This window comes from Poeciliopsis prolifica, unplaced genomic scaffold (genome assembly GCF_027474105.1).
Source record: "Poeciliopsis prolifica strain line A6 unplaced genomic scaffold, Auburn_PproV2 SCAFFOLD028, whole genome shotgun sequence".
NCBI classification, from domain to species: Eukaryota; Metazoa; Chordata; class Actinopteri; order Cyprinodontiformes; family Poeciliidae; genus Poeciliopsis; species Poeciliopsis prolifica.
Genome location: NW_026562403.1, coordinates 2,960,629 through 2,982,035, shown reverse-complemented (window position 1 = coordinate 2,982,035; position 21,407 = coordinate 2,960,629). Strand labels below are relative to the sequence as shown.

Genomic DNA, 21,407 nt, shown 5'->3' with positions numbered 1-21,407 from the left:
CAAGAGAAAAAAATGTAATTAATACAAAAAAGTCAAAATGAGACAACGGGGAAGCACTTATTTTATTCATCTTCATAAAGATGAATGCAAAACTATGGTCAAGAGATGAGTTCAGTTATATAATAAACTTTTTTTTTCTGTCACTAAAAATAGAATAAAATATAGAATTGAACTTTACAGATGCCACCACATCAGCATGTTTCGGTTGCTTTAGTTATTGATACTCTCTGAAATATGGTTTCCCATAGTTTTTGATTTTTTTTTTTGTCTGGATAAACTACAACTGTGTCAGGTGTACAATGTTGATTCAGATGCACTAATGCTTTGATCAACCTGCCAGCTTTTATCAGCTTGCATGCTCTTTCTAGAGCCAAAAGGGACCCAATTATGTCAGGCATATTGTTCTTTGTGCCAGCAGTACCAAAATGTTGTGCAGAAAAGGATGAAAATAACTCACACCCAAAACATTGCTTAAATGAAAGGAAATCTTTATTTACCTGTCAAAAAATTCTACTTTATCATCCCAATCATTTCTATATCAATCATGTATTAACGAAAGAAATGTTTTTCATTGCATTTCAGAAGATTTTGTTCTGTGAAAAACAGACTGAATCCTGTTAGAGCAAAGGGAATTTTTTTTAAATTTCTTATTTTTGATTTCTAGTTTGATGAACAATTGGCTAGTTAGTTGTAAAGTCACTTTCTGGGACCTACTTTATATACTCAGCCTTAGACAAGTCTTTGCTTTTCTTCGTTTTGCCTCAGAAATAGCATGTTTGAAGTCACCTCACAAGTTTTCTGGTGAATAAATGTCCCAGGATTAGGCTAGGTATTTTGTAGCCATAGTTGTATTTGTCTAGAACCAAAATGCAGCTCAGTTGAGTTGGTTGAGTTGGTAAAATTGCTAATTCTAATGGCATTTCAATGCAGACATGATCAAATAGGACATCGTCAAATGCTATGATGTATTTACATCATAGCATTTATTAGGCAAGTGATTTTTTTTTCAAATTTGTATAAATGATCAATTTATACAAATGATGGTCAGTATAATTTTCAAGTCATGAACATTTAGGGTATAGTCTACATCGCATTTTATTTAAACCTCCCAATGACTACAGGATTTTTTTTTAAATAAAAAAACTCAAAATGCACTGTTCCAAATTATTATGCACAACAACTTTTAAAAACATTTTATGGATTATAAAGAACTTCAATCGGTTATTATTTGAATGTGCAGAATTAAGTGGTCACATGTACTAAAATCAAAAGCTATTTCAATCAAAAACATCTTAACAGACTGAGTTACATGTTAACATACGACCTCTTCTTTGATATCACCTGCACAATTCTTGCATCCCTTGAACTTGTGAGTTTGTGGAGAGTTTCTGCTTGAATTTCTTTGCAGGATGTCAGAAAACCTTCCCAGAGCTGCTGTTTTGATATGAACTCCATCCCACCATCACATCTTCTGCTTGAGGAAACTCCAAAGGTCCTCAATAGGGTCACAGTTCAGAGGAGGATGGTGACCACACCATGAGTTTCTCCCCTTTTATGCCCATAGCAGCTAATGACACAGTGATATTCCTTGCAGCATGAGATGGTGCATTGTCATGCATGAGGATGATTTTGCTACTGAAGGTTTTTGAACTATGAAAGTGATCAGTCAGAAAGTCCATATACTTTGCTGATGTCATTTTCACACCTTCAGGGAATCTGAAGGGGCTGACCAATGATTCTTTCCCCATGATTTTGAGCCAAAAAATGACTCCTCCACCTCCTCGCTTTTACGTCACAGCCGTGTCGGGATGCGGTGGCCATCCACCACCAATCCACTACTGCATCCATCTGGACCATCCAGGGTGAACAAGTCTGTTTGAAAATTAATCGTCATGCCCACCTGGGCCCACTGCGACCATTTCTGCGTGTGAACACTGGTTAGGGTTGGCCGAATAGTAGGTTTAATAACTAACCTATGGAGGATCCTCCATAGAGACTCCAGAGGCACCAGCAGCTTCAAATAACTGTTTGCTGCTTAGTAATGGCATTTTAGGAGCTGCTCTCTTTATTCAATGAATTTGTCTAAGAGAAATCTTCCTCATTATGCCTTTATCTGCACAAACCCATCTGTGCTCTGAATCAGCCACAAATCTCTTCATGGTAGAATGATTACGCTTCAGTTTTTGTGAAATAGCTAATGTTTTCATTCCTGTTCCAAGGCACTGTACTATCTGATGCTTTTCAACAGCAGAGCAAGCCTTGCTCTTTCCAATATTGCTTCAAACCTGGGCCTGCTTTAATGTGGAAAATCTTTCTTAAATAATTTTCCTTTAATTGAGCTCACCTGTCAAACTAATCAGCACAGATGACTGAGATTAGTTACGTAGTGACTCAAAAAGCCCTGAAACGCAATACTATCTATCTATGTGCTTAATGGAACAACAAAAAATTACATTTTTGACTCTTAAATGCAATTTGTATTGTAATTAGGGTGTGATGTAAACTGATGCACCTTAGCTTACATTCAGTATTTTGGGTTCGTCTGACAAACCTTCTGTGTGACCTAGATCCAACAATAAAAAGTTATTTTCAAAATTTTGTGCCATTTTTCTTTTGGCCCGTAAACATGCTCCTCTTCAGCCTATATTGTTTTTTCAACTGATTTTTAGGGGGAGTTCTTGTTGACACTTTACATAAGCATATTCTAATTGCCCCAGTGCTCACACCAAACTCTTCACATTTATTGACCACAGTATTACTATCATTTTGTGAATGTAACTTTTAATACATGACATAGCTACAAACATTTAGCAGCGTATGTATGTCATTACTTTTGGGTCTGGTGTTCTATTACACTACTTCACCCATTCGTGAATTGTTTGGCTTGTAAAAATTTCATCTCAAACAAAAGCATTGCTCGATTGTTTGGTGATGCTAAACTTGATCAATGTCCTGCTACTTTGATGCAAAACAAGAGTGCAGTGAATCTCAAATCTTCCTCTTGTGGAAAATCAGCCTCTTCGCTTCTTCATTTGAACTCTCCACCTGGAAGAGACAATTGTTGCAAAAAAATTAGTTCTCCCTCTCAACAGTCCATGTATTGAATTTTACTGGAAAAGTAACTGTTACAACTCTGTGGACAAAAATAGTGAGATCCATGGTAAATACTACGATCAGTTCTCTTTTAGACCTTCACTCAAAGAAAAAATAAATAAATAAAAGACACGCTCTGCTATCACAGACTTTTGTCATCACTGAAGTATAAGGAACATCACTCGCCGGAGAATTTCATCACACCCCAGATCACGAGCCCTGAATGAAAGAAATAATGTTAGCTGTGAGTTTCCAGGGTACTCGAAGGCAACAAAGGCCTCAGCAATATCCACTGACACTAGTCCCCCTCATATCGCACTGCACTTTCCGCCCATTGTTCACTTTGCACTTCTCACATGTATTGTCTTACACGATATTCTTAGAACCTGATAAGAAACCCAGCAAAGGTTTTCTTGCAGCTAAGGACACAAGCCTGGGAGTGTCTCAGGGTTACAGCTACTTATTATTTTCTCAATGAGAAACCCGGAAAGCTTTGAGGTCGATAGAACACTTTATTGGATCTTCTGTAAATGCGAAGTATGACATGGGTTACCTGCACCTTGAGTTGCTCCTGGCATATTTGACCAATGTCTGCTTCTAGAGGGTTTACAGCACTATGTTCTCTGTATCAGATTTCCCCATAAGTAAAATAATTACAAGGACTTGCAAAAGTATTCATACCCCTTGAATATGTTTTTAACAATACAGCCAAAGATTGCTGTATTTAACTGGACGTTTTTGTTAAATATCAGCACAAAGTTACGCAGTAATAAAAAAAGTCATGGTTTTTATGTTTTATACAAATAAAGGTATAACTACTGTGGAAGGTATTTGTATTTAGCAGTTTTGTATCTGATATACCTAAATCCTTCCTTCAACTACTTTGTATAAGGAGTCTGCCTCTGTGTAATCTAATCCAAGTATAAATGTAACTGTTTTGTTAAGGTCTCTGAGGTTTATTAGAGAATATTTATGAATGAACAGCATCATGAAAACCAAAGAGCACAACAGAAAAGTCTGAGTTTCCAGGGTACTCGAAAGATAAAGTTGTGGAGAAGTTTAAGAAAAAGTCGGGTTAATATACAACATTCCACACATTCAACAACAAAAGCTGCAAATCATTCTTCGCTAAATGGAGGAGCTGCAGAGTTCCACAGCTCAAGTGGGAGAATTTGTTGAAATGACAAATATCACTCATGCCCTACACAAATTTGGTGTCTGCCACAATTAATTTAGGGGACATAAATAAATGGAAGAAGGTGGTCTGGTCAGATTAAACAAGCACAACATACAAAAAAGAAAATGTAAACTAAGACATACTGAATATGTCATTGTTAGACATTAGGTTTGAAGTGGTAATGTTGTGTTTTGTTTATGTTTTTAATGAGCAATGACAGGGATGCTAACCCTAACCCTAACCCTTCCATCAGGACAATGGTCTTAAACATATACCCAGGTCAACATAAAATTAGATGGTTCAGACCTAAATATATTCATTGTCAAAGTGGCCTAGTCAAACTACAGATGTACATCCAATTAACAATTTGTGGCAATACTTGAACATTGCTGTTTATAATTGTTATCTATCCAGTCTGGCAGAGCTCAAACTCCATATACATAAAGCTGGATGAATCCAACTAAAACAAACTTCCAGCAGTAACTGTGGTTAAAAGTGACTTTAGAAAGTCATGGAAAAGTGGAGGGAAGTTGAATAAAAATGCAAGTCACACAACATAGATCTGCATTTGAAAAAAATTAAATAAATTCTAAAACCCAAAAATCATTTTGCTTCCACATCCTACTAAGGTAATACACTGAGTTATGGCCTATTTAGATCATAACTTATTCAGTTGCTTTATGTTTTTAGTTTTGACATGTCCTGGATGACAACTAAAAAGTAGACAGAAATGAAGATCTGGGAGGTATTCTAACATAAACGTAACATTTAAAGACCCAGGGCTTATATCAAAATATATTCCGATTTCATTTTGTGGTTTTAAATGCTCTATGTTGAAGACAGTGAGAAATAAAGGCATAACTTTTTGTTAATTTCTATCTATTCTCTCTTCTGTTCTGGACTCCCACACTCTGAGCTGAGTCCGCTTAAGAAATAAGATGTTTGCTACCTTTGACAAAAAAAGCTTAAGTCTATAAAAAGGAGTGTAGCAGTTTTGCTAATGAGGCAGTTTATCATGATTCAGCCAAAGTAATGAAATAACAAACTGCAGTCTGGTTTTTATTGTTAATGTGTTCCTTTTTATTGAGTAGTGAAAGTAAATAAATGTTTACAAGTCTTTTGCTGTAAGTATTTACTTACTGTAGGGATTTTTATGTTTGAGCTGCATAGCAACAGCTAACGGCTAACAGCTAACAATTAGCTCCTCACCTCACCGGCTCTAACGGAGCCTGTACCGTTCAGCGCTGCTGTTGCTCCGCCCACACTTTGGACTGAACCATTGTTCTAATAATGTCAGGGGGTAACAAAAAAAATCATTCTTATTTTATTCTGAGATATGTGGCAGATTTATTTAGTTTTTTGTTTCGTTTGCCTTTTCATATTGATGTTATTAAGGTGGAAGCGTTTCTTCAATCACTTTTTTTTTGGGGGGGGTGGGGGGGGGGGGGGGGTGGTAATTCTAGACTTTTCCAGAAAGTACAGATGCACTTTACTGGCTGTTTCCGTCAACCAATTTCTCTGACGTTTTAGCTGAAAGTACTGAAGTGCTGGCAAGGGGTCCCTGGGCCACAGACAGCCAAATTCAGGACAACTTACAAAGATAAAGGGAGGCGGATTCAGACATTTCAATACAAAAAGCTGCTCACAGCAGCTTAAAAACTCAAGCTTCCTGCCTGCCTTCACAGTTTGTGACAGCTGATTGGAATAACGACTACATGTGCCTTTCTAAGCAAAAGCTTTATTTATTTATTTATTTTTTTGCTGACTTTGCAATTTTACATTTTTGTACAGTATATGGTGAACATGGACAGTAGACATCTTTATGCAAACCAGGACAAACAAATAAGTGGTACAGTCTTAGATTAGTTTAGAGCAAATATACACGTAAAGGAGCTCATCCAAGACATCGAATAATTAATAAAGTCATAATCAGAACCAAAAGTATCTAAAGCACAAACGTTGTTGTAAAGGTTAATCATATATTTGATATACTTTTGTAAAAACCTCAAGGAAGATGGTTTAAGAAGAATTAGAAGATTAAGAAGTAAGTATCAGCAGTCTGTTAATTTCTGATAATGAAGGTGAAAAATTGATCCACGTCACAAAGATTTAGGCATGTCCACATTTTGCGGGAGATATTAGGGAAGAGCAAAATCATTTGGCCATCTTGGCCAAAACACAACCAATTTTCAGTTCAAACACTATGGTCTTGAGAAGCAACTTCTACATTTAACAGACCGAGTTACGTTTTGTTTCTTATAAAAGTGTATGATTGCTACAATAATCATAATGAAATGAAGTTCAATTTATTCAGAAATATTCCTTTAACAGGCTTCTTAGCAGGCGTTGCCAATAGCCATTCATTTTTCTGTGAGCTTTTTGTTTTCACAAGAATCAGTTCGGTGTATTCTCTATTTGATATTTCACACTGTCTTACATTTGCTATCAGTATGGTTGTTCTTTGTAGGGTTTTACATTTTAAAGTGACGTTACAGAAGATGTCGGAAGCAGTCAAAATATTGACTCCACCACATTATGAGATTAGCTGCTCCTAATCCTGATGTTCGTCAGCTGGTCAAGAGGGGGGAATTAAAGCAGACATACCCATAAATGCCACACCATGACATACTCTCTCCAGCAAGGCCTTCCCTGCCGTTCCTTTCACTTTCCATTTCTGTCTAGAGTTCTGAGCCTTGGAAGGATTTGTTGTATTTTTAGGTTTTTTTTATTTGTCTGTATAGATGGAAACAGACATGCTGGAAAACGTACAACAATGGCCTCACCAGTACCAAGAAGGCTCTATGTTTTGTATGCTTGAAGCACTGCATTATCTTCTAAGTGTCTGGCACAGCATGGTAAATTATGGATAACCCGTCTTCCTTCTGAGAAACCCCTCTTTCACTTTAGGGACCAGTCGTGGCTTACCTGTGTAAATGCCCTTTCTGTGACTCCAGAGAAATGGATGGGACAGTAATATATGGGTCAGAGGAATTCATTAGAGCTGTATTTTCTATTGTCTTCTACAATCTGCAGTTTGACAGAAACAATCTGTCTCAAACTGTCCTGCTGACACTGAGAGATACTACTGATTGAAAAATAATGCAGCTGTTGCTGGTTCACAGAAGAAAACTTCTGTCTATATGACTTGAAGACCAAGAGAGTAGAGCTTTAAGAAATATAACTCACCTTAGAGATTACATGCATACTTTTTATGTCTTCAGTGTTGAAGGTTTGGTCACTTAAGGGTCATGATGGTCAAGCAACCTAAAAAAACAAAAAAACAAAACAAAAAAAATCGTCAAATGTAGTGTTAACATGTTTCAGGATCTAAGAATTGATAAATAACCATGAATCTTCCTCTCACAGCTAAATAAAAACAGTAAGTCGGATTAAGCTGGAGTATGCGGTGCCACCGCATGGTCTCTCAGGTCTCCCTCCCTCGTTTATTCTGAGCTTACACTGAAAGAGTTTCAACCATTGTGAATTATTTACTGGATTCACCATCCAGCCCTTTAACCCCTCAGAAAATAGTCAGGTGGTCAGGGTTAAAAATATACTCCCACAGGATCCCAGTTTGGTTCTATCCATCCATGTGTGAATGTATGAGTGTGTCTGTGTAGAAGTGCGTGATTTAAAATGTACAAACAGCACATAGCCTAAGTCTCATGAAACAACTTCATCCCTCTGTTTTTCTGCTCTCTTGATCACTAAGTGGCACAAATAAGAACTTATCAGAGCTTCCTTTTGTGGTTACTTTCAGTGGGTCAAGCCAGCACATCCCAGTTGTCTAAGCACACGGGATTGTGCTTAGACAACTTCTTCCGCTTTGCAGGGGTGAGAACATGCAAGACTTTGCATGATTTCATGTCTCAGTAAATGCATGTTTATTGTGCTGTACAAACTGTTGGATCATTTCCTCAACCTAAACGTTGGATTCTTGATGTTGGAACAGAAGGTGGCCAGCTTCAACTAAACGTTAGGTCAAAAATTTTAATCACATCGGTGCTGTAAGCGGGCGTCTCCTAGTTACCCAAACCCCATCTGAACTCTGAACCCCATCCAACAGATGACAAAAGATGGCCATGTGGTAAGTTTCACGTAGCAGAATTTATGGGCAGGAACAAAGTATAGATTTTGGATGGATTAATTGTGATAAATCAATCTCAAAATACATTTTCTAAATGTTGTTGCATTGTCAGAAGCCAATGGTACAAAACTGGTTACATAATAATGAATATATACAAAGATAATTATAATAAAAGATAGTCCTTCCATTTACACTCATTTAAAAAATTTTAAGGCACACTCCAGTCAGAACCTGTTCTCTCGCAAGGTTTTAAATTCAATCAGCACTATGTCATGTCATGTGTTAAAAATGTTTACGTTGCAAATTTGCTAACGGACACAAGTTATAAAGCCCTTTAAATTTGAATATGAATTTCTTTTTTGCTTGAAATTCATCAACCTTAGGTGTGCTTGCATGCTTCTTTGTCCTGGTTCCACCTTGTTTATCATCTAACAACCTGTGGAAATTGGCACCATCCTCCTGCACACTATTTTCAACAAGCCCTTTAATGACCCTTCCATTAGACATTACTTTAACACACATTTACTGTTAAAAAAATAAAGAAATAACCCAGGTATGTATTTGACCCAAGAGTGGGTCAGTAAAATAACCCAGATTGGGCTGTTTTTTTTGTAACCCACTAGTCTTAGGAGAGTGGTGAGCAAATTACTTTTTACCTGAGTAAATTCAAAGATGCTTCTCTTTGTGTCTGTGACAAATAATAATTATTAAGATGATGTTTAACAATTAGGAAGGCTTTCTCTATAAACACAGTGGATAGGTCGGTAATATGGAAAAGTAAATAAGTCAAACATATACATATGTAACCTCAGCCACACAAAAGCAATATCATCAAGATATAAGCCCTACTCAATGTCGACACACATACACAGGCGGACCTACATCAACTTTCCTTGGCCATGTTGCCGTGGTGTAACCCTGCATGCAGTAAGGTTGTCATGGATACACTTAGACACATCCGCCATCCCAGAAGCGGGGGGATGCTGAGTGCTTCAGAGGGGCTGGCGCCAAACCCTCTGCCCCCTTCCCCCAAAATGTATCCCAGTTTCTCCTTTTAATACTTGCACGTCCTTAAAACAACTCCCATGTCGTCAGCCGTGATGCCGTGGAAAACATGCATCAGAACACAACCTCTTCCTTGCTCAGAAATTAGATAGATTATAATCTGACACATGATGAAAGAGTGAAGTGCCAGATATCTCCAAAATGAAGGCATGCTGCAGCAAGAGAACCTGAAGACAAACATGAGTACATCAGGTAAAAGCAGTGTAGTTGTAAGTAATTATTTGTGTTTAATCCTGAACTATTGTTTGTTTCCAGTAGAAATCTTTAGTAATTCAACAAAGAAATCTCTTTGGTGGTTTCTTATGGACAACTACCCAATTTGTGCACGTCTATTTAGGTGAGATGTTTTCATACTTACAAATGACACAATGAATGTAGTCATAGAGTTCAAAGGTAAATCCAATAATAACAAAAATAACAATTCTAAACTATGACACATGTTTTTTTTATTTATGAAGCAAAGAATGTTTACTTTTTCCATACAAAATGTCAGTTTTGTTACTACACATGAATCTCTATTTTCAGTGAAAGGCACCAACTTCTTTATGATCGTCAGTGGAAATCAAAGGGTTAATCCTCTATGACGTGCCCCCTCCTTCTTCCCTACACTCTGTTCCCTCCCTTTCATATTCTCCAGCATGGCAGCACTCACTGCCTGCACATATGCTGAGAAAAATAATCCTCTTTGATTGGAGGGCTAATTTGAAGTGTCAATCATTCTTATGCAAATCAAGGTACAGTTTCTCCTGTCTGAAATGGGTTGAGGGCACAGATGTGAGCATACGGAAGTGTGGATGTGTCGTGCCCAAATCCCCCACCAAAAAGAAAAACACATACAAAAAACAGCCTTCAACGCTTCCCTGTAAAGCTGAAATACAAAGAAAGCTTGTATAAAGTGAAATGGTTATTTACATGTGAATTGTGTGCAGTGAGCAGCAAACAGATCATAAATTGTGATTGCAGTATCAAAACACCATGCTACTTTTATTCCAAAAGACTGGACTATGCAGGCCCATTGATGTGTCATGTAATGTAAATCATAAAGTTGCACTGGGTAAACAGGGACACAGCAAGAACGCCATTAACGGTATTTTGCGCGAAGAAATCAATTTTGAAAGGTTCACAGAATTACAGAATTGCAGAGTATTTTCTTTTCTTTTTATGCTATTCTAGAGGTTCAACTCATGAAAGTAATCACACTGTTGCTTGACTGAAGCGCTAGAACATCAAGTGCAAAAATTAACACAAACAAAAAGCATCTTAGAAGTGAAAAATTCCATCAAGTGATTCAAATGACTTGATTAAAGAAAATCCTCAAAAAAGTATTTGACCATGCTTTTTTTATCTCGCATGGCTTCTGTTCAGCTGTTGTAATCTTTCACAGGTTATAATAACTATGGTTGTGCAATATCCTTCAGTTTACATTAAAATAACTTCCAGCTGTATTAGCCCGCCTGATGTTCTTTCCACCAGGACAATTTTCATCCAACCTTTAAAAACCAGGAACATATCATTTTCAATATTGTTATTAAATAACTTAAAAGTTCACTCCATTCCTATTTTTGATTAAAATGACCAGTTTTATTAACATGTGCCATTGACACTTATTAATAGTTATTCATAGCCAAACCAAACCTGTTGTTGCACAGCACTGTGATATGACTTCTTCTTTCTATGGTTGAAGGAGCCATTGCTAATAATAACACACCAAAATCAAAGTTCAAAAAGTACAAATTATCCTTGTCTTATGAAGAAAATACAGAGACTAGACAATGATAGAAAGAAAAAGGAAAATTACAAAAGTTTGGAATCAAGATAAGCGCAGATTATGAGCCTCTAATATCCTGTTTTCCATAAACATTCCTGACAAATACACCAAACATTCCCTTTTACATGGAAAAAAAAAATACGGCAAAATGCAGAACTACGGTCTGTAGCTTACAACACGGTTTGCTTCAACTCTTGGTTACACAAGATACAGATTATTTATCCGACTCAAGTCACAGACCACAAGTTTAGTTAAATCTCCACTTGGACTCGAGTCCACGACTAACCTGAAAAAAATAAAATGGATAGCACTAGAATAAAATCAAGGATGGAGACAAACAGAGCCTGCAAACATGGTCTCCTGCTGAATAACCCTTACAAATGGTGTGGCAGTTCAAGCAAAAAAAAGCCTTTTCTGGCTCAACATGGGATCAAACAACACTCTGTAGAGTCCAGTTGCAACCCAACAATGGCCTACATTCATTTTCAGCTTCAACACTTAAGCTTTTACCTCAAAGAGAGAAGAGAGAGAGGGAGTGTGAGGCTTGGAGGCTGGGCTTGTGCAGGTATGGAAGGGAGTATAGTGATATCTTAGACGATAATGATGTTCAACAGATTAGATGGTATCGACCTATCCTACGTTTGTTTTCAACTCTCAGCTTCTGGAGCTCTTCTGAGATTCACAGCCAAACCTGCAGGCACTCCTAGTCTCAAGGAAACCTTGAGATATGTCAGGGAACGTTACGTATGCGGGGAGACAGCCTTCAAACATTGGAGAAAGAGTCAGCAAGAGAAACGAGTATATCTGAGGGTTTTCTATATGTTCTAAGATTGAATATGATTGCATATGATTGAAAACCAGTTACTGTCTCTTGAGCTTAAGCTGAAGATTTGCAGGACTTTTAATTCACTGGTGAAAGAACTCTGGTCTTTATCCTGGAAACATATCAGATCTCCACAGACACCAACAAGCCGGCCACAAAAGCTTCCATTTAAACTGAAGACTGTTTGTATAATCACTGTTTAGCTCCTGAAACTCTGTTTCTGAAGCACTGAACAGTAGCACTGGCAGTTAGTGTTTGTTTTGCACTGGCTCAGTGGTTCTGGAAGAAAATTAGTATGCAGTCAGCGATAGGAGGGCTTGTCAAGATCAGGAAGAACTCTCTACCCACCCACTGGGGAGAGTTTTACATTTATGAACAAGGTTGACAAGAAAGCTGACTAGTGTAAAGACAAGAAGCAAATAAAATGGTGAAGAACACCCTGAATATTCTTTTTCATATGAGTGCACTGAGAACACCTTCACAGACAGGCCTGCTCTCCCTCTGTCTCAACTGTCTGTTCATCTGTCAAGACATTCACTCTCACTCTTTTTACCCTCCTTCCCTCGCACCCCCATCTCCTCTACGCTTCTTGAAAAACTATATGTCATGCACGTCAAAATGCCCAGGCCAGTCCGTTTGAGGGTGTTCTGCTGGACCATGGAGCGAATAAACATCCATGTCAGGCGAAAACGATCTGGGGCCCGGCTCTCACTGCCTGGGTTCTCCTGGGAAACACACGGCTCGCACAATGGATAGAGGAGGCCTTTTGTTGAGTCTCTGGGAGCTGCAGGGCTAGCTCTGGATCAAACAAGACTGGTGTACGGGTGTGTGTGTGTGTGTGTGGGGGTGTGTGTGTGTGTGTGTGTGTGTGTGTGTGTGTGTGAGGAGTGTGGGTGCATTTTGGCAATTGTGTCTCCCACCCACCCACACACACATACAGAAACTACAATGACACGTGCACACCTTTGCCCCCCTCCAATGCAGAATCAGAGGCTTTCCTCATCTCCCTAAATTCACTGTGACTAAGTAAACTCCTTCATCCTTTTGCAATCGTCACAGAGGGCACAAAGATGAATTTGAAACAGCCAGAAATAAAAAGGCGAAGAGACAAAGAGAAGAAAGGTGACACGAATCACTGTTTGGACTGATTTAAACTGGTTTAAAGTCACTCTAAAGGAGCTTTCTGTTGTACTGTAAACAGAGTCTAGCACAAAGGTTGTGGCTGGAGTCCCTCCTGGGGTCCTCTGCACATCTCCAGGGACACATCTAATGCTTTGTGGTAGTCTGTGTTTTTGTGTAGTGCAAAAAAGTTTTATGTATTTCATACAATTTTGAGCTGTACACAGTTCAGCGTGACAGTGTTCATACCTCCTTTCAAATGTTCTTTACAATCGAACTACAAACTTCACTATTCTATTAGAATTGTTTGTGATTGACCAATACAATGTAATGTATAAATATAAAGCAGAATTAGAAAGATTCTAAGTATAATTGAAGTGGGGACTTTGACAAGACTGCTGTAAAATTCAGATATGTTTTGATCTAAATCATTCCATTGTAGTCCCTGTTTTACTGGAAGTCTAAAGTCTTTCGATGGATGTCCCTCTAACATTTCCCTGTTTCTAATCCTGCCCTGCGACACACTGGCGACCTGTCCAAGCTGTACCCCGCTTCTTGCCCGGAATGTAGTTGGAGGTGGGCACCAGCAACTCCGGACCCCATGAGGGATAAGGGTGAACAGAGAATGGATGGATGTTTCTATTCCCATCAACTCTGATCAGCTTTTCTGTCTCTGGGGATGACATCACTCCTGATGCACCAAGCTGCCACCACCATGTTTTAAGACGTTAAAAAATGTAGTGGCATGTGGTGCTTTCTCTGTACACAAATACTTTAAAATATAGACAAAAAGGGGAAAATTTGATGTCATCTGACTAGTGCACCTTCCCTCACATGTTTGCTGTGACCACTTGTTGTTGCATCCACAGTGGCTTTCTTCTTGACACCCTTCCTTAAATTTCATATTCGCGCAGTGGAGAATTAACAGTTGTTCACCAACAAAATCTTCCACCTGAGTTGTTGATCTCTGCAGCTCCTCCAGAGATACCATGCAGAGTTTATCTGATTGATCATATTTCGTCTGGTCTGTCAGTTCAAATGGACAAACATATTTTGCTATGTTTCCAGTTGTGCCAGACTCGGTTTTTAGATGATTAAAAGCTGTGAAAAGCTTCATACATTAATATTATTTTAGAACATGACTGTGCTAAAAACTTATCCATAGCTTTCTTGGCCTTCATGATGCTATTTGTTCTTAAAAACCTCTTAGCAAAATGTTTTTCATCTTGCATTACACTATTCACAGATTATTCGAACTAATTAAATGACACCTGCAGGGAGATGGTTGCACTGCATTTTATGTAAAAAGGAGTCTGAATACAAATGAAAGCAGTACTTTCAGATATTTATGTGAAAAACAACAACAAAAAACAGTTTTTGAATTATTTATACTTTCCCTTTCACTACATGAGCATGAAGTTTTGTGTGTTGCTCTATCACATACAATACAAATGAGTACAGATTTGAAGTTTTAAAGGAACATAATATAAATATACTTTCAAAAGGTATTACTTGCCACTGCAGCAACCCTCCATACACTAAACATATCCTAAAATAAAATGTTCTGAAAGATCCTTTATGTGTGAACGACACTTCAAAATGGATTTAAATGCTGATCATACAGGCAGTACAATAGCAAACATTTCCCATCGGCTCCTTTGCACCAGTATACATTTTAATGCATTGGTGGTTCTTACTGCTACCTTGCTTCTGGCTGTGTGCCTCTAGAGTGGGATTTCTCCTTAGTGGCGTGAACTCACACCCCCAAACTATTCAATCCCAGTGACTGCACGTTCTCTGGAGCTTCCCTTTCCCAGTCACCCTTTTTCCTACAGACCACCTTACTTGAATCTCCCTCTCTGGCTTTGCATTCTCCATTTCTCCCTACCTTCCCAAGCACCCCCACCCCGTCCACTTCCCCTCACCAAGCCTCTGCTTTGCTTTCAACCGCTTTCAACCCCAATTTTGGGCACAATGAAGTTGTTCTGGCTGACAGTTTGGGCAGTAGAATAAGTGTTGTTTGAGCCTGCTGTGTGGCTCTGTAGTGGCCCCATTCTCCCCGTCACCAGCTCAGTTACTGAGAGCCTTGTTGGTGGGACGCTGTGGACATCCATCCCCACACTTCCAATATGATCTCAACAATTTGTCTTACAACTGCGGCCAGGCTCACCTTCACCTTCTCTCTCTTTGATTCCCAGCACAATTATTTGGACAAATACACACAGAACCGGAATGCAAAGTTGCTTGTTGTCTTCTACATCAGAAATATAGGAAGTCTTTGCCGTAAATTCTGAGGGTACAAAAAGACTGAAAACCCTTTCTCCTTCACATCCTGAATCCAGAATTGTGGTATCCATCTGTTGTGGTGAGGTCATTGCCAAATCAGAGCCGGGTTGGCCTGATTTACTCAGTTACTCCATGTCTTGTAGGACGTGCCAGGATGGATTGTGTATTGGGGTCAGCTGTAAAGACAAAGCCTGCAGCCCTCGCTCCTCTGTCGCTTTCAGTAAGCATCAAGCAGCTTCTCTTTACTCACATCCCCTCAATCCCTACTTTCCCTCCGAAATCCGTTTTTCTCTCTGGTTGTTTTGCTCTTCTCTGTGAATTAACAAAGAAAAATAGACAATTGTGAACTACATATTCTTTCTATTTGTATCCCCTTTGTAATTTTTGCACACACACAGACTTTGAACATGTGAAAGTGGCTTGGAGAGGCCCTGATGGGGGGGACCATATGTCCAAGCGTTGTATATCAGTCAGTTCACCCCCAGCGCTCCGCCAGACCACCATAACTTAGTTTGTCTTCTACACAAAGTTTGGTCCAGGCTTGGCTGGGTTCATTAGGAACCTATTCTCTGGAACCAATGAAGCTTACCAGACCTCCAACAAAGGGGCTAATCAAACCCACTGCTGCATCCACCTCTCTTCTTTCCAGTCTGAAAATCTTTGCCTGTATCATTTTTGCCATCAAACACAAATCCCTGTATGCAAGTAATGTGCCCAACAGCAGTAACACCAACAATCATATAGCCGCCGTTCTTTTCTGCCATGACAAACTGCGGCACGAAACAAACACAGATAATTATGTCTCTGCCTTGCATTCACACTTGTATTTGTTTTGTATATCTGAGTGGAGCAAAGTAGTGTCATTTTCAAACCAGATGGGCACTTTCCTGTCAGATGTGTGCTCTTTTAAATGCTGTGTTTGGAGTGAATGTCTGCCCACAATGTCTTGTTTGCAAATTTGAGAACATGGGTGAGCTGAAGGATGTGCTGCACTGACAATGAAGCGCTCCGGGGTGCATAATACTTGAAATGACCTTGAACCTCAGCATTCTCCATTCCCATGGCTGCAGGGACGGTGAGTATTTCTGTGGATTTGCACATATGTGTCTGTTGGTTAGAGAAGAGCAGCATTAAGGTGATGGATTGTTTCTTTGGTTTTGTATTGTATTTCTCTTCACTTTGTCAATAATATTAACATAGTAATATTTTGGAAGACTACAAAGGCATAACATAATATCTTGGCTTTCTAATGTGTTTCAAAGCATTATATTCCCTATTAAAACATTTGAAATAATGTGATAAAAGTAAAATTTGAATCTAGTGTAAGCACCTCCATAGAAACACATTTCAGACTGTTGTGTCAATGAAATTTTTCTAGGGGTTATTTTAGTTCAGAGCACAATATGTTTCAGCTCTTAAAGAGATAAAGAGATTTGATTTATCCCTTTAAGTTAAAAGGGAAAAAAAAGACTGAAATAGCCTTATAGAGTATGATGTCAAACATTTGGTCATAGTAATCATTAAAACCAGTAAATGTGCATCACGATCTGATTTGAACATTTTCAAAACAGGTTGTGTTTTTTTTTTTATTCTTCACTAAGTTGCTTTTTCAGAAACGTCATATTTAAATAATATCTAAGCGAGCTATGATTATTCATATTAGCTCATGTTTGCACCCACTTCTCCTCCCTGTCACCCAGCAAGCAGAGGGGTTGTATCTGCTCACCTTGCTTTTTGCAAAGAAAGCCTCTTTAAACTTAGTATATCCCCTTGGGTGAACACAGGCCAGAGTAAAGAATGGAAATTTAGGCATGACCAGTAACATGGTTCAAAAGCTTGAGAATGCCCACATACAAATGCAAAACGTAGACATGAAGAGAACTTGGTGGGGTTCTTTGGGTGAGGGGAGAACCAGCAAGGAGTGATAAAAGGGTGATAAAGGCCATGCCATCAGCCTCTGCTTGGACACAAATGTCACCAGTGTGACTACCTGTACACAGGTACCCCGCAGTGATATAGAACACATGATGAAGGAAAAAAGATATGAAGAGGAAAGAAGATGCCCTGAGCCCCCTGCAAAGATGGTGCATGGGGATATATGCATAATTATGAAGATAAGTGCAGACATGGTTTTACAAGGACACAAGCTGTTTGTTCTTAATCATTTGTTGAGTTTCTATATGATGTCCAAAAGAAATCGTCCAAATGAAAATACGATACTGCTAATGTTTTGCAATCGTTTTCTCTTATTACACAAAACATAATCAACATCCATGCCTGGATCGTGCAGGCACTACATATCTATAAGACGTAGTGTTTCAGGGTCTTTAAAGTTGTATTTTCTCTCAATCTTTATGGTGTCTCTCTTCATCCCTTTCATTTACTGCTGCTTATCGAAGCTCTCAGAGGGAAGACATAGAACCAAATGTCCTCTGCACAACTAAAACGACAGAATGCATTTGAATACAGAATATATGAGCTATGTATTCTATGATGCTATTTCTTGGATCATAATCTTCACACATGCCTTTCCATGTATTGCAGTTATTTTATTTTGTTTCAGACAGATGACATAGATGCAATATTGCCTATTCCTACCTGTGACCTCGTATGTATTTCCAACAGTTTGCACAGATTAATAACTTGAGGCACTTATGAAATAGTGTTCAGTAGCATATTCAACATAACGTGCAGACAAGTTTAAGGGACCGTTTTGTCCCCTTTCGCGCCAGCTTTTAGCTTCTGCATATTTTATGTCCATAGGAAATGCCATGAGACAATACTTTGCAGAACTACTGATGTCTTTTAGTGGAACCTACAGTATGTTCTAAAATTATGCTCTACAACAAGTTAGTAGAATTAATGACAACTGAAAACTTTTTTCATTCTTATTTTTTTGTCCAAGCCACCCACTTTTTAATTACCTTGTTCAAATTGTTCATATTGTATTTGTATTATTTATTGTAATTGTCTGTCTGTCTGTCTGTCCATCAGAAAATGGTTTGACAACACAAGACAGTTTTATGCTCAGAGTGCGTCCCCAAAACTGTGCTGCCCTGGAAAGTGAGCCATGCTGGCCACTTTAAAAGCTTCTCAATGCTGCAATCTTTACTGTGTAACTACCGTGGCTTTCTGCTGCTTCTGCCTATAAACAAGAGACCCTCTGAAACAAATATGAAATCATGTTTCTCTTAGTAGGCCTCGTCTATACAAACACACAAAAACACACAAAAACTTAATACATTTTGTTTTTCTTCCTCACAAGCTTCTTCATTTCCTATTGTTTCCACATTTCCAGTTCCAGACTGGCATCATAGCAAAGTTCTGCATCGGAAGCAGAGTAGTGGTTTGAGTCTGTGGTAAGGCAGAAATACTCCCTGCCTTTTCTCACAATAAAGATTGCTGCTATTATCTGAAGCTATTCCTCTGGATGACAGAACGAGAAGGAAGAAAACATGGAGGGGAAGAGGGCGAAGGAATTTCAGCCAGCTTGCTGTATGAAATGCTGATAGAACCAGAGTGACAATTTGGTATGCAATTGTCAGTGTCACTCACAGACACATTGTGATGGCTGATTTCCTTCCGGCAGAGCCCACTCCTAGTGGGTGCTGTGTGGTATCACTGCATAGCTTTTCTTTTAGGTACATCAGCTGAAGTCTAAATTTCGGAGATATCTGTGGTTCTCTCAGTTCTTTTTCACACAGTTTTATATATGTATACAAGTCCCGGCTAGGTCCTTTCATAGTGTCCAAAGCTGGGTAATTTTAGTCTCTGAGGAGAGAATTTCAGCATAAACGCAAATTCAGACTGTTCCTGTACACTGACAAATGAAATAAAATTTGTTGTGGCCACTGAGAATCCAGAATGGGAAAGAAAATTCCTTTGGTCTCTCGTTTGGGCTGTGAAAAACCCCAGTAGCCATGCAGCAACTTTGTCAATTAGCCAAGTGCCACAGTGTGCCCTTTGCTAATTGACTGGTAAAACTAACAAGAGCAAATTGCATTCTGTTGTGAGCATCTTCTGGTCATGTTTATTAGGCCAATAAGCAGTGTGATCTTTCCTTTTTGTTTCACCTCCTTTCTCTTCCCTTCTCCTCCCTTTCCTGTGTTGTATCATCTTTCCTTCTGCTTTCTCTCTGGAATTGGATAGGAAATGTGATACAAAGGTGGTATGACAGGTAAAACATTCTTGATGCAAAGAAAGCAGGGAACAAAGGGCAAGTGGATGGGAAAAATGAAATGGGTGGCAGGTTAGTAAAAGACAGAATCATCACTGTAGGGATGACAGGAAAAGATTGGGGGAAAACATTTAAGAAAGGGAAATTTAATGGAAGATGAGGAAGTAGGAAAAAAGATACAATTGAGGAGTGTCAAAAAAGATGTCGTTCAGAAAAAGCACCTTTTGCTGTTTTGCTGCACCACTCGTTTCTTCTGCTCATCCACCTACTCTTCCTTCTCTTCTTTACAGATTCCCACTTGCTCACACACTTTTCCAAGAAAATCTTTCCTATTCATTTTTTATTATTAAGCGGATTTGGAAACAACTGCTGTTTTTCTGGAAATGTGGACCTTCCTATCTTCGTCACAGCGAGACCAAAGGTTGACAATGTCTGTCCTGTGAGTAACTACAATGATCCCGATGTGAGTCTCATCCAGCTCTCTCCGCCTGTTCAGTCATAACTGTTTCTAGTAGGTGGCCATCCCTCTCATTTACATATTCTTCTCCAGTAACCAAGGAAATCCCATTTGCCATAGAAGTTGGATAAAAGACATGCAGATTCAGCAAAAGCAAAAGGGAAACACAGAAGATGTGATATGAATGTCAAAGCAAGGCAATCTGCTAAATCTGATCTATTTTCAAGAATGACCTTTATAACATAGAACAATGTTGACTTATTTATTAAAATTTTCCAATTGAGTTTAAAATACTGAAGGCAGTGAAAATGCGACTGACTGTAAGAAACAACACAAAGCTTTCTTTCAATAATGATCTCAAATAATAATAGTATCCAGCTGAGGTAGTGGCAGACATTCTGAATCAGTGGATTGAAAGCCTTTTTGCTCACCCACTTCCGACCGCTATGCAGTCTGTAACAGACATATGCTATCAGTGTTATATGCAAAACACCAGCATGAATATGCGTAATTAGGTGGGACTGGTATAATTTTTCTGGGTTATGGGATGTGACATTTGTGGGGCATGAGCATAAATCAGAGTAAGCACGACTGGCAAAATGCAAATCCATTTCTCTGCCAAAATCCCTTTTCACACTTTGGGAAACAAAATAAGCTGTTTACCTTCCAACATTTTGCACATATAGCAGCAAACTAGAGAGCTCCGAAAAACATGTTCAAGAATTAATTTTGTTTTTGTTTGGTTACAACCTCAATCTCTAAAAGGTTTTAGTGAGATTTAATATGAGCTCAAGACCAACACAAAGCAGAGAACAGTTGTGCAGTCGAATGGTTTTCACCATAATCACATGTAAAACTTGAAAAGCCTACTGTGCATATTCAGACCCCTTCACTCTGTTAACCCTAAATAAAAATGTTCAAAATCAAACACTATTAAAAAAAAGAAAAGAAAAAGAAATTAGCAAATAGAGTCCTCCTGTCTGTTATTTAATCTCACTATAAATGCAAGTGAACAAACTGCATCATGAAGCAGAGACAGGTCAGTAAAAGTTGTAGACGTTTAAAACAGGACTATCCAGAAAAACACATGGCAGTGTCGGCATCATGTTGTGGGTATGCTTTTTCTCACATGGCCAGAGTTGATGGTAAGACAGATTGAGGAAAATGCAAGGCAATCTCACAATGCAACTTGTTACAGTTTAAAACAGGTTTGACACTGAGGATGAAGTCCTTTGATATACAAAAAATAATAAATACATCAATACTAAAGATCCAAAAAGCCTTTTTTACTAAAAAGCCACAAAGCATCAAAATTATATATATATATATATATATATATAATATATATATATATA

The 21,407-nt window shown here is 38.5% G+C and overlaps 1 long non-coding RNA gene across 1 annotated transcript in view; it reads right to left on the bottom strand.

The window, feature by feature from the left end:
- Nucleotides 1–471: 471 nt before the first annotated feature.
- LOC129371968 (uncharacterized) overlaps nt 472–21,407 on the bottom strand; it is a 43,653-nt gene continuing 22,717 nt past the window's right edge. The window contains exons 3-4 of the long non-coding RNA XR_008607214.1: nt 7,457–7,534; nt 472–3,045 (exon numbers count right to left, since the gene is read on the bottom strand). This is a non-coding gene — a long non-coding RNA (uncharacterized LOC129371968). The remainder of the gene's footprint in view (nt 3,046–7,456; nt 7,535–21,407) is intronic.